The 13,260-nt window shown below is 42.4% G+C and overlaps 3 non-coding genes across 3 annotated transcripts; all 3 read left to right on the plus strand.

The window, feature by feature from the left end:
* Positions 1-6,902: 6,902 nt before the first annotated feature.
* Positions 6,903-6,985, plus strand: LOC112936741 (small nucleolar RNA Z163/Z177 family). The gene has a single exon (XR_003239165.1). It is a non-coding gene; the product is annotated as a small nucleolar RNA Z163/Z177 family (small nucleolar RNA).
* A 446-nt stretch (positions 6,986-7,431) lies between these two features.
* On the plus strand, positions 7,432-7,515 carry LOC112936739 (small nucleolar RNA Z163/Z177 family). The gene has a single exon (XR_003239164.1). It is a non-coding gene; the product is annotated as a small nucleolar RNA Z163/Z177 family (small nucleolar RNA).
* A 2,352-nt stretch (positions 7,516-9,867) lies between these two features.
* Positions 9,868-9,959, plus strand: LOC112936728 (small nucleolar RNA Z165). The gene has a single exon (XR_003239152.1). It is a non-coding gene; the product is annotated as a small nucleolar RNA Z165 (small nucleolar RNA).
* Positions 9,960-13,260: the final 3,301 nt, after the last annotated feature.

Raw genomic sequence — 13,260 nt, forward strand, 5'->3', positions numbered from 1 at the left:
AGGTGGAAACTCACCTCAGTTGCATACATCTCGAAAAAACCAGGCAGATCATTGTCCCCTAGGAGCCTAACAACCTGACCAATAGTTTTGTGAAAATACCACACTGATGGAGATTGGTTTGAACCCCAAGTAAACCCAGTCCTTATGCTTTTCATCAGAAAATAAAAGGAAAAACTCTCTGAATCGATAACCTAATGCCTAGTGTCACCTTTACTGATGATTTTCCTACCATCAGAATCTACTGTCACATAGACTTGAACACTAACATCGACTGAGAACTAGTGCCTACCAACGAATGACAAATAAACTCAAATCGTGCATAGCAGGGCGTACCATAACCTCACAAATAGCATATTCTAGCTCGACTAAGAGGTCTTAGGGGGAAGATACTCACGGTTTTGAAGTAACGCGTCGAAGGGATCCGCCCAGATCCATTGCCTCTGCTGCTGACGAGGGGAGCATAGGCATAGGGCCTGGCGCACTCATCCCTCCATTGGCGGTGACCAACTCCTCCTCGCCATTTGTGGTCGCGCTGACAGTTGTCGCTGTCGACGTCGCGGTAGCCGTCGTCGCCGCCTTCAGGATCTAGGGTTTTGGTTTGAGGTTGGGAATGGATGGTGAGCTGGTCGAGCCGGACCATGATGGCTTACAACCCAGTGATGCGGGGACATTGCGGTCCATACGAAAATATGGTATGCTCAAACTCTGGAAAAGCATGCGCATATGGTATATAGTGGCATGGATCCAATTTAAACACAATAGTAGTTTGACGCCCCGATATGACAAATAGTGGTGGTATTTTTCTGATTTGCCACATTTTGGAGTGGCATGGATCCAATTAACCCTTTTTTCTGCCTTGTTGCCCCAGCTTTTACTTGGGGTCCTGCCTTTCCCCCCTTTTTTCTATACATTTGGATTTTTGTGTCTTGCAGAGTAGGGGGTTCTCTACTGCTCTGTCCTTCCAGCTCTTCGAGGCGATCACTATCAGGCGGGGCTAGCTTCTTGCTGGAATTTTGTTTCAAAATTGGCTTCTTGCTTATCAATGAAATTGGCGCCAATTGTTTTGGTTATTGCTTTCCAATCCTACAGAATATGCAAGAAAGCAGTTTGAATTAGTGCTATACTAAACCAAGAAACTAGCTCTACTTCAAGAGTTAACTGAGCATACATAACATACAGCAGAAAATCGCTTATATGAATCAACCTAAATTGTCGAGTAGGAACTGAAGTGTCATTACCATGAAGGACATGTGAATCACCTTCAACTATTTCATACAAAATTCAGTCTAAATAGCTTTTTCCCTACGTCGCTCTCGCGCAGGCAAAACCCTAGCCTTGACACCTCACTGCTAGAAAGCCGAGCAACTAGCTGGGAAGGCGGCGGTAGGTACAACGAGATCCGGCGAAGCTCGTCCTCGATGCGGGAGGACAGAGCGGCACACGGCATAGCAGGACCATGGTGATCGGAGATGGCAAGGGCACGACGAATCAGGCGCTCCCAGAGGTGAATGCGACGTTCCCCAAGGTGGAGGTACAAATAGTGGGGGAGGTTGGCCATGGGAGCAAAGGTGGCGTCGGTGGTGCCGGATCTGGAGCTCCTAGATCCAGTTTCAACAGCGGCGCTGCGTTGACGGCATGGGGCTTCTAACACCGGGAGGAAGGTGGAGATGGGAGGAAGCGGACGACGCCGGCTAGGAATGGGGCCGGCATGGCGGTACGTGGCCGGCGGCAATATCACGGTGGCGCGTGGCTAGTGGGAGGAGCACGGTGGTGGAGGCCGGCGAGGCGCGCAACACCCGTGGTAGGGCTCCCAGGGAAAGGCCCCAGCACGGAGGAGCACAGCTGGTGGCGGGAGGCCAGCGAGGAGCATGGAAGAGCACGGCACAGTGGCACGTGGCTGGCGAGCGCGGCGCGGAGGTTTGAGCGGTGTGGCGGCGAGCCTACCGTGGTGTAGCACGGCAAGGTGGGGCGGTGCAGCGATGAGACTGTCATGGTGGGAGGACGAAGGCAACGGCGATACGACTGGTCCATTGGAGGACATTAATCAGCCTGGTTGAGGTAGAGACAATGGTAGCGCAATGAGGTGGGTGTTGAAAGCTGCGATAAGCTCCTTTCCAAGCGCACTCCTCTTGCCGGTAGGTGACGACGCGTTGGCACGGTGGCCATGTGTTGAATGGGATTAGCTGGTGGTGGCTGCTGAACTAGACATGCACTCAATGACGCAGGAGAGTAGGGAAACTACTGGCGAAAACCTAGCCTTCAGGCCGATAATGGTGACGCCTGCAATCACTGCATTCCTATAGAGACGCTGTTGCATTTCTTCTCTCCCAATGGTTAAAAACACTAGTACTACATTTCCCTTTGGTTTTCCTCCTCCAGTCCTCAGTTTCTATTTGCTCCGTGTTGTTGCCTCAGCTTTTGCTGCGGCTTCTGCCTTTTCCCTTTTTGTTCGATTTTGTATTATTTGATTTTGGTTTATTTTGGTAAGATTGGTTGAACGAATGAACAGAGACTTACAGTGGCATGGATTAGAAAGACCAAACTGGAGATTTTGGGATGAAATGCACTGTAGCATCTCGCATGATTGTCTGCGTAGTGACTTCATTTACCGATGTCGCGGCTGGTACTCATGCTCGTGTAGGTGGGACGAAGAACCATGACGGCAACCTGGCAGCCTAAACACATTTCCATGGTCCAAACTGTAACCTTTTGGCAAATTTGGATGGTGTACAATGCAAAATTTAGCTAGCAAATCCTGGTCCAATATGCAATCACGATAAGAAAAATGGGTGCAAAGTGGAATTCACTAAAAAAAATAAAAACTAATTAGTGAACTACACTTATTATATTCAAGATGGAACTATACTTATTATATTCTTAAAAAAAAATAGGAACTTACATGTTAAACGTAACAGTATTATGCAAGTCCTTCAACTCAAAATATATTTTTGGGTCCCCAAATTTATCATGAGTGTTGTATAGATTGAAGGGTTAATTATATTCACATCATTATAAATTTGCTGATTCGAAAAAGTACCACTACTATACTATTCTTGAAATATATTGCGTGCCACTGAAATTATCTAAAACTTAAACCATGCCACCGTCACGTTTACGGTTAGCATCCTCTTTCTATCATCGGTGGGCCCACTTCTCAGGCCATCTTCAACCTCCGGCTGTTACTTCGAGTTTAGCCGTGGTCGAGAAAGGGGTTCCATCTCCCTCTAGTTTGTGTTCATGAATTCGCCGAAGCACCATCTCAATGGATTCTAGTTTCTGCTCATGAATTGCTCAAAGCCTTAGCCATAGCAAAGATCAGATCCAAGCACATGGACAAAAAAAATCCATCCAAATATCCATGAAAAGCTAAATCCAAGACATGGACTAAAATAAATCCATCAGGTACAAGGCCAATCACAACACTGGACCACAGTTTGCCACATCTTCCTGAATGCGGCGGAGCAAGGAGAAGCCCCCATGGTTTGCCACATTGGAGCCGGAAAGGAACAACGGTGAGATGCCCCTGTATCTTCTGATTGAAAGGGGATTTATGAGGGGATTGGAGAGGGAGTTGGGAGGAGTAATTCCCCTCAATCAATTGGGAACAAGGATGGCTGAGTGAAGCGAATTGGAGGCCAAGCTGCGCTAGGGTTCTCACTGAGGAGAGAGGATGCAGCAGCTGGAGGTTGAAGATGATCTGATGAGTGGGCCCAGCAACAGACGGAAGAGGATGTTAAAAGAAAACGTGCCAGCGATGGCATAGTTCAAAATTTAGAAAATTTTACTGGCACGCAATAGATTTCATAAATAACAATGGTATTTTTTTAAATCGATATATTTATAATGGCATGGATCCAATTAACCCTGATTTAAATGTTAGTGGGGCCGACATGTCAGTCACATGAAAAAATAAAATAAACATAATCTTTATCTCCTCTTAAACGGAGAGGAGAAAAGATAAAATTGAAAGAAATATTTTTAGAAATTTCAAGGTATAATAGAAAAAAAAATTTAAATTTTTTTCAATAATGTGACTAACATGTTAGTCCCACTGATACATAGGCACCACTGTGGCATGTCATGTTAGCTCATATGAAATGTTGAGGATCCGAAAATGTATTTTAAGAGTTGAGGGGCTTAGATGACACACCCTCGTAAATTTAAGGACAATTTTTGTACTTCATGACAGGATGTTGAAACATTGTGAAACGGAGGGAATAATTAATAAGCTACTGATAAACAACTTACAAAGTTATAAGCGTAAAGAAAGGACAACATAAAATTGGCTTAATAAGAGAGTTGCATCAGCAAGTTACTTAAGCCAATAATGATTGTCTAATAAACTGACCGCGGCGATGTGATTGCGCTACAAGAATTGGCGCGGCGGCCACGTAAGTACGAGATGTGAGTCCGTCCTACAGCTATGCCCCACTTGTCAGGGCACGTCTACGTACGTACGAACAAAAAGCAGAGAAGAGGGATCGATGGGAGAGGCTTCTTGCCCGCGACGAAATCTGGCGCCATCTGGGCCGTCCGTCCGATGCGCCCAGATGATCTGCGCCGTCCGCGGCAACCCAATCCTACGCCTATTTATATTGACCACTTCCTTTCTCTCCACCCGATATATATGATGGTTATCTCGTTTCTGCTAGCTCTGCATGTTCCAGTTGCAGTGGCTGGTAGAACCAGCTTTTGGTTGGTTTCTTTTTTCCCTTCTGGTTTTGATCTGTTCTTCTATCTATCTTGCCATTGTTTTGTGGGTTCTCCCTCCGGGTGTGCTCTTCGTGAGAGATGGAGTGGCATATGCCATCAGAGCGCTTCTGTGCTGCGTGCAGGTTGGGTGTTTCTTTGCGTGTGCGTGCGTGTGTGTTCATCTGCTAGATCTTGCTGTTTCTTTCGGAGAGTGCGTGTGTGCGGTTCTTGCTGCTCCTGGTTTACCCATTCGCCTATGAAAAGATTGAGCTCATATATATGGTGATTTGGTCACAAAAACGCTCAGATCTGAGGCACTCGGTACACGCAGGTGCGGCGTTGTTTTGATCTTGGGATTGGATGAACATTAATTTGCGTCGTTTTTGTTCGATGCAAAGCTAGCCCAGTGCGAAAAGCATCTCCCCTTGTTCTTTGGCAGGATTTTTTGCCATGTTATATACTGTATATTCTCTCATCTCTTTTCCTTCCCTGCGTGTGTGCTGCGTGATCATCTCATGTCTTGAGCGTATGTGCTGCTGCGGATGAGCTACGCGGCCAGAGTAGTGTGAGATCTTCTGGTAATTTATATTTCCAGAGAACTCGTCCCTTCTTTTTGCTTCTTTTTCCATTTCTTCGGTTCTTTGCTATCTTTCTGATCGATCGATTTCTTCACTTGGTTGCCTCTTTAGTTTGTTCTTCCGCGTTTCTTGATCTTTCGCAATATACATTCTTGAGGCCCTACATATGTGGATTGATCGGCAACTTCTCCATCCTCTTTTTTTTTTTAAAAAAAATAATGCATCTCAAGGCAGGTACCTGGCCAACCTACCAATAGGTGCAAGCCATCTGTCCAAGCCAATGGACATGCATGCATGCGACGCACTCTTACTCCAGGACTCCTGGTCAGAGACTCAGAGCCAACAAGTTTTTTTTTTTCTCTTTTTTGGCTTCTCTTGCACTGTCCTGGAGGAAAATCAGGATCAATAAAGCTGCCCTTCTTTTTCCCCCCTTTGGGCTTGGCTCTCTGTTTGTGTTCTTCTGCAGGCAAAACTGCAGTAGTAGGGCTTCTTTTGCATCCCTGGTCCCTGCTCTTCTTTTGGAGGACAGTAACTTGCAAAACATCAGCACCACATTTGCACTTCTTGCCAGGACCTATCTTGGACCAGCACAACTGTTCTGTTGATCTTGTTCTTTGGCTGCAACCTGTTCAATGCAAGCAGCTTTGTTACTTTGTTCTACATTCCTTGATTTGGTTTTATTTGGGGGGCACCAATGATTAGTTCAAAACACTAGGTTGAATAATGATGGACCAGATTGCTGTTCCTGTGTGGAATAATTAATATGTACGTTTCAGACGATTACAACCACATGTTCCTCTCGATATGAGCTGCCCTTTGAAATATATTGATAATTTTGTAAACGCAAACTCTTTTTTCTTTCTGGAGGTTGATTTCTTTTGATTTATGGAGTGTAATTTAATTGCACCCCCAATGATAAGGTTTGTGATTTCCTTTTTTTATTATATTTTTCTTTTTTTTGCCTTTTTATCTACTGCCAAAACTGCAAATACTGCAAAAGCCCCTGCAGCTTTGAATGTGGGTGCCTTGAGCGCGACGAAACAATCCGGGCCGTTGTTATCTGAGCGGAGCAATCTGCAGCGTCCACCTGTCCCTCTCTCTCTCTCTGCAACTATGCTGCTCGGTTTTTTCTTCTCTCTGATAGAAGAATGTTACTGCTGCTTACCTTTTGATCGATCAGCTCTCGTTCTGATAAGTGTGGTGTTTGTATTTTTTTTTTCATTTGACAACAAATTTCCGATGATTGTTTACGCTGTAGACACTGAAGCACATTTTGGACTGGGTTTGAAGATGTCTGAAGTTTGAATAACTGCGTAGTATTTGATTTGAAATCCGATTCAACTAATACATTGAAAATGTCCAACCCGATTTTATCTTGATTCAGAACTTTCTGATTTCTCGTTCCCAGGAGATTGCAGTTGCTTTCTTCTTTTTCCTTCTTTCTTGCCCAGGTTCTGTAACAACTGCAGTGCATCTTCAGTAATTGGCATTGCATCGATTTAATCGAGTTTTCTTCACTTTGTTCGAGCCGTAGGAAACATCCGAGTGTGCTCTTCCGCCCAGCCACAGAAATGTTTTAAAAAAAATAATCTGAATTTTAAGCTTTTTGTATTGCACCAAAATCTTTTGGATTGGCCAGTGATTAGATGAAACGTGAGTTGTGCAGACACTCCACTGAAATTAAATGAAGCGCAGTGATTAGTCTTCTGAGGCCATGGATTTAGTTTAAAATGTTCATGTTACATTTAACCGCGTTTGTGGGTAGTTTTTTTTTTTTTGCCTTCCATTATCCTCTGTTTTACCTGCAACTAGTATTTGATTTGAAATCGATTCAAATAATACATCGAACATATCCAACCCGATTTTATCTTGATTCAGAACTTTCTGATTTCTCGTTCCCAAGAGATTGCAGTTGCTTTCTGCCTCTTCCTTCTTTCTTGCCAGGTTCTGCAAGAACTGCAATGCATCTTCAGTTGTTGGCATTGCATCGATTTAATCGAGTTTTCTCCACTCTGTTCGAGGCATCTATGGAGAAAGGCAGGATATGAAACATTCGAGTGTACTCTCACAGTCACAGAAATAAAACACTGAAATTTAAGTTTTTTGTATTGCACCCAAGTGTTTTGGATTGTTCGTTAAAAGAAAAAAAAATGTTTTGGATTGGCCAGTGATGAGATGAAACGTGAGTTGTGCAGACACTCCACTGATACCAAATGAAGCGCAGGGATTAGTCCTTCTGAGGCCATGGATGGCTTCTTTGTTACTCCACTTTGAAATGTTCTTGTTACATTTAATTGTGTTTGTGGCTAGTTGTGCTTCTTTATTAGGCTTCTTTTTTGCCAATCATTATCCTCTGCTTTACCTGCTGAAAGATGAACTATTCGTGCCGATGATGAGAGAACCTCATTGAATTGACGAGCCGTCCAACCGGTCCATGGATCTCTTGAATTTCTTCACTTTGTTTGAGGCATCTCTGAAAAAGTGCAGCCTAGGAAACATTCAAGTGTTCTCTTATCAGTGACAGAAACAAAAATCTGATTTTCCAGCCTTTTGTTTTGCAAAGTCTTGGATTGGCCACCGATGAAACGTGATTTTTCATGCTCCCGACTGTTTATAACCCATTATTTTGGTTTTTGCATGCCAACGCTGCAAGGAATGTCAGGGTTAGCCTGAACAAATTTTGTTTTCTTATGATAGACCAATGTTGAGGTGCTGGCAAATTGTAAGTCATTTTAGCATTTCCCACATTTATATTGATGTTAATAAATCTAGACATATATATCTATCTAGATTCATTAATATCAATATGAATGTGGGAAAAGCTAAAATAACTTACATTGTGAAACGGACGAAGTATTATCTTGGTTTGTGGCACAATTTACTATGACTTTTCCTGTAGCTCTGTTGCTGCAGATCAAATGCAAATGTGTTGAACTTACCTCATTTGATCTGTTATCCATGCATGGTTAGTAGCTAAAGTATTTGTTTGATGGATGGACGAGGCCGATGGTAATTGATGCAAATCTTGTTCCTCTGATCTCTGCGTCCATTCTGATCTTTTGATTCTGAACTTTCACCCTATTCTTGCCAAATGTTAATTTGCTGTACTTGAGAGGTATTGCAGTTGCACAGGGTGCACTAAACTGGCTTCTCAATGAACTGTTGAGAACTCTACTTGTTTGCCCTCTAGAAGCCTTGATTTCCCCCCAATGTCTTGTGGATTAGCCAGTGATGAAACAAAGTTGTACAGAAACTCTAGGAGTGAAATGAAGTGCAACTATATCTCGGGCCTTGAATTAGCTTATATGATACTTTGCAATTATCATGTTAAAATTTGACTTGAATATATCTGGCTTTATTACTACTCTGCTCTATAGCTGTTTGTTTGATTGGCTTGGAAGCTTGTTCTTGACAGAAATATATACTTTTTTGTTTTTCTTTTATGTATATATAAAATAAAATGACTTTCTGTCATTAAAACTAAAATGCAGTTGGCCAAGTACAAATAAAATGTCAATAACAATAACATGCTGAGAAATTCCTGACCTACAATTTTGTCTGTTGAATGTGTTGTTCTTGAACCCACCAGTGTTTGGCCAATGATGCATCTATGCCTCTATCTGAGTTCCTTATTTGGTTGAGACTTTTTCTGAAAGGAAACTAACTATAGCTGAGGCCTTATATCTTTGATCTTTTAACTTCGTCACCACTTTTCTTTCTTGAAAATTACTTAGTTGGATGATGTTGACAAATCATCCCTGTGTATTCTTGTGTATGCCTGTGAAAGTATTTATCCTCACTCTGATATTGTGTCTTCTTGGTTGTAGGCGAATTTAATACTTTTAGCTGTAGAAATTAGGAAAAAATATATCTTAGTTACTAGTTTACTCAAAACTCATTTTACTCAATTAATGTATGTAATTTTATTTTTGAGCATAATACAAAGGTATCGAAAGGGACAAGCTGTTTACATAGAGAGCCAAAGAGAGTTCTCTACACCATCTAGCGAATACAGGTACCTTACAGCTTGTCTTTCTCATGTCTTGATCCTTCTATGCATTTTCGTTACTGGTTTGCTCACAACCATCCTAAAATGACATCTTAGTTATTACTGGAGATATGACATGAAAATTTTAACTCTCTGATAAGGTGCCTCTATGGCCCTGGAGCACCAAACATATTTATTTGATCAGTATGCAAATTGTCTGCATTGGAATTAAAATGAAAGAAAATAAAAGGACAATATTAAGATCTATCTAGTAATAGTTCTGGTCAATGATATGATATTTAAGTTGCCACTATGGGTAGTTACTTATTTCAATTGCTAGAGGCGTTTTGGGTTCAATTTCCCATCAATTTGTACATGTCCACTTTGTTTGAATACTCATTTTTGTATCTTTCTGAATAGAATTGAATAACCCTTGAAATGTCATTCTTTGGTTGATGCTGCATTTGAAAAATACATTTGCACTCATCACTTGTTCTGTGCCACATTTGAAAAATACATCTTGATGTCCTTTTGCATGATTTTTAGATTTTGTCTTCTACTTTTCTGCTAAACATAGAAATTTGCACTCATCACTTGTTCTGTGCCATAACCATTCTATGATGAATTGTCCTTAGCGGATTCCGATGAACCTGATGTTAATTTGGTTCTCTGAGAACATGCTATGACATGTCTGAAATAATAAAATTTCTGAGTCATGATCACTTATATCTGACTATGTAAAATGGTTTTGAGCCGATGGGTTCACAAGTCCATTTGTTCTGCATTAGTTGTCAGCAGTGCATTTAGCTTTGCAACGTAAAATTCTTGATGCTATTTAAGGCAGGGATTTACCTCTTTTTTTTTTGCTAGTTTGCATTTTATGGATCACTTGTGCTTTCTACAATCTGATTCCAGTGTTTTGTATTACATCTTGTTTCCGCTCATGGTCTGATCAGTGCAGTTATTATGTTATCAACTTCTGTTTGGCACATGCACTTCCTCTGCTTCTTCTCTCTTTTGGGATGTTGTGAATCAGAGGTTTTCCAATGTGTTGCTTTCATCGAAGATCTGTGGTTTTCACTTCTCTTAGTGGTAACCTCAGCGTGAGCTTGAGTTGCCATCATCAAGTCATTTCATTCTTTAGAATATGAAGATTTTTTGTTTGCGTTTTTTGTTCTCAACATGGTTTTTTTTTTTGGCATGTCCTATATGAGTTTGGTGTCCCAATGGTTATGACAAAATGCTAATGAACCAAGGCTGCAATGACGGTTCAAAGGATGAACTTATTTAACAAGAGAATATTGAAATCAAAACTGTTGTTTCATGTAGAATGTTTTATGTGCAGAAATGCCTTATTGTATCACTTATCTGATCATGTTTGTTATTTAAAAACTAAGACATAACACTGGATTGGTGTACTAAGACATGGAGCCTCTAATTATGATATAGCTGATCCATTTCTAAAACTTCTTGTTAAGAAAACTTATTTCCTAAATGCAAAGTTACATTGATTCCTGAGTATGTGCTTTCTCAGAAGAAATAAACAGGTGCCAATGCAACCATTTAGCACAGCAGAATTCCTGTGCAAACGTAGTCTTATATGACTCAAAAACTGAGTAAACATGGACACTTGGTTGCAGAGCATTATCTGTAACTGCATTTGTTCCTAGATACAAAGGATTTACCTGTCTTTTCTTTCTGAAGGACTGAACAACAACCACCGCAACGGTGCATCACGCGCGGCGGAATTACTCCGTGATACACAGCTCCTACTCCCACGAACACACAGAGTTACAGAACTGAGCATACCAGTGGTGATAAATCCAACTGGGCAGTGTTCTCCTGTATCGCAACCATCAACCGAGAACAAAGAAGCTAAATTATTCCTATCTATAAATAACTGGCCATGACTGACATCTATTTCTTGTAATTAAGAAAACTTGTACTCCTATTTTTTTCAAAACTCTGAAAGCTTCTATTTCTTCCTGATTAATGCGCATGTGCTTTCTAGTTTCTACTAAGAATCGAAGTACAAATGCAACTGTGCAGCAAAAACCAGAATGTCGCTGAAACTGTAAGCAACATGGACATTGAGTAGCAGAGGCGGTGGCCGGAGTTGAGGGCGAAGAGGCAGCGTCGGCGGTGGTGACTACGATCCAAGGGGGGATTGGCCGGCGAGACTTGATGGGGATGGCTCCGCCGTTGGGGAGGAGCCTCACCGTCACCGGGAGCGGCATGTGAGGTCGGAGACGGCGGCGCGCGATAGGACTCGGCGCGTCCGACAGACCGACCGGCGGCGACTCGCTAGAGAACAAGGCGGACAGAATGTACGAGCCCAGATTTTTTGTTACGGCCCATGGACAGAAATTTTTGTCAGTTTTGGTTTATTTCTTAATTTCCTAAAAGGGTAAATTGTAAAGTGATTTCGCTAAGTCCACGAACTTGTAAAACGTGTATAGAGATTCTTAAATTTTATTTATAGTACTCACTCTATCCGAAAGTTTAAGAACTCTTTCATTTTTTTGGTTTTTCCAAAGAGATAAGCCCATTTTACAACCTCCAAGCTTCGTCTAAAATACACCCTCGTCCATTTTACGGGAAAAAAGAGAGAAAGGAGGGAGAAAGAGAAAGGAGGGAGAAAGAGAGATGAGAGCTGACATGTGGGTCCAAGGGCATTTTTGACATTTCACGTGATTTCTCTCTCCTCACCCGGAAATCATTATTCTAATCGGCGCGGTGTCCATTGGCAAATTACCACGTTTATGGAGTGTTTTTCCCCAAAAGTGACTTTGGGCAGTATCCCACGGCTAAAACTACGAACTCGTAGTGTCCTGTAGCAAAATTTGCCAAAATAAAAATAAGGAGAGTCACCACTTCTTCCTCCATCTCTTATCCCCTTTCTCTCCTTCCTCTTTCTCTCTCTCTATCCTTATTCCTCCCAGGTCAGGTCATCCCCGAGCTAACATCCCCGAACTAAAAAAAAAAACCTGAATTACCCCCTTTGTGGCTAACGGGGCCATTGCTGGCATCTGATTGGAATCACAACTAGCGGAAGTAAGTCACGGAAGGTCGGAGATGCACTATCTCAGGAGCAGGAGGCAGCCGACGGCGAGGTAGCAGAGGCGGTGGCCGGAGTTGAGGGCGACGAGGCTGCGCCGGTGGTGGTGACTACGATCGAAGGGGGGGATTGGCCGGCGAGACTTGATGGGGATGGCTCCGCCGTTGGGGAGGAGCCTCACCGTCGCTGGGAGCGGCGTGTGAGGTCAGAGACGGCGGCGCGCGATAGGACTCGGCGCCTCCGATAGACCGACCAGCGGCGACTCGCCGGAGATCAAGGCGGACAGAATGTACGAGCCCAGATATTTTGTTACGGCCCATGGATAGAAAAATTTTATCAGTTTTGGTTTATTTCTTAATTTCCTAAAAGGGTAAATTGTAAAGTGATTTCGCTAAGTCCACGAACTTGTAAAACGTGTATAGAGATTCTTAAATTTTATTTATAGTACTCCCTCTATCTGAAAGTCTAAGAACTCTTTTATTTTTTGGTTTTTTCAAAGGGATAAGTTCATTTTACATCCTCCAACTCTTTGCTTCGTCTAAAATACACCCTCGAACTTCAAAACCGGGTATTTGACACCCCCTGAACTTTCAATACCATTCATTTTATCCCCTCTAGTGGTTTTCAGCCTGATTTTCACCTATCTAGCGCTGATGTGACGGTCCAGTCAGCAAATATAAATAAAAGGCAAATTTTACTAGAAGACACTACGAGTTCGTGGTTTTAGCCTTGGGACCACTGCCCAAAGTTATTTTTGGGGGAAAACACTCTATAAATATGGTAATTTGCCAATAGACACCGTGCCGATTAAAATAATAATTTCCGGTTAAAGAGAGAGAAATTACGTGAAATGTCGAAAATGCCCTTGGGTCCACATATCAGCTCTCATCTCTCTTCCTCTCTTTCTCCCTCCTCTCTTCTCCCAGTCACGGTGAGGTCGAGCA

This window comes from Oryza sativa, chromosome 10, assembly GCF_034140825.1.
Source record: "Oryza sativa Japonica Group chromosome 10, ASM3414082v1".
Lineage (NCBI taxonomy): Eukaryota > Viridiplantae > Streptophyta > Magnoliopsida > Poales > Poaceae > Oryza > Oryza sativa.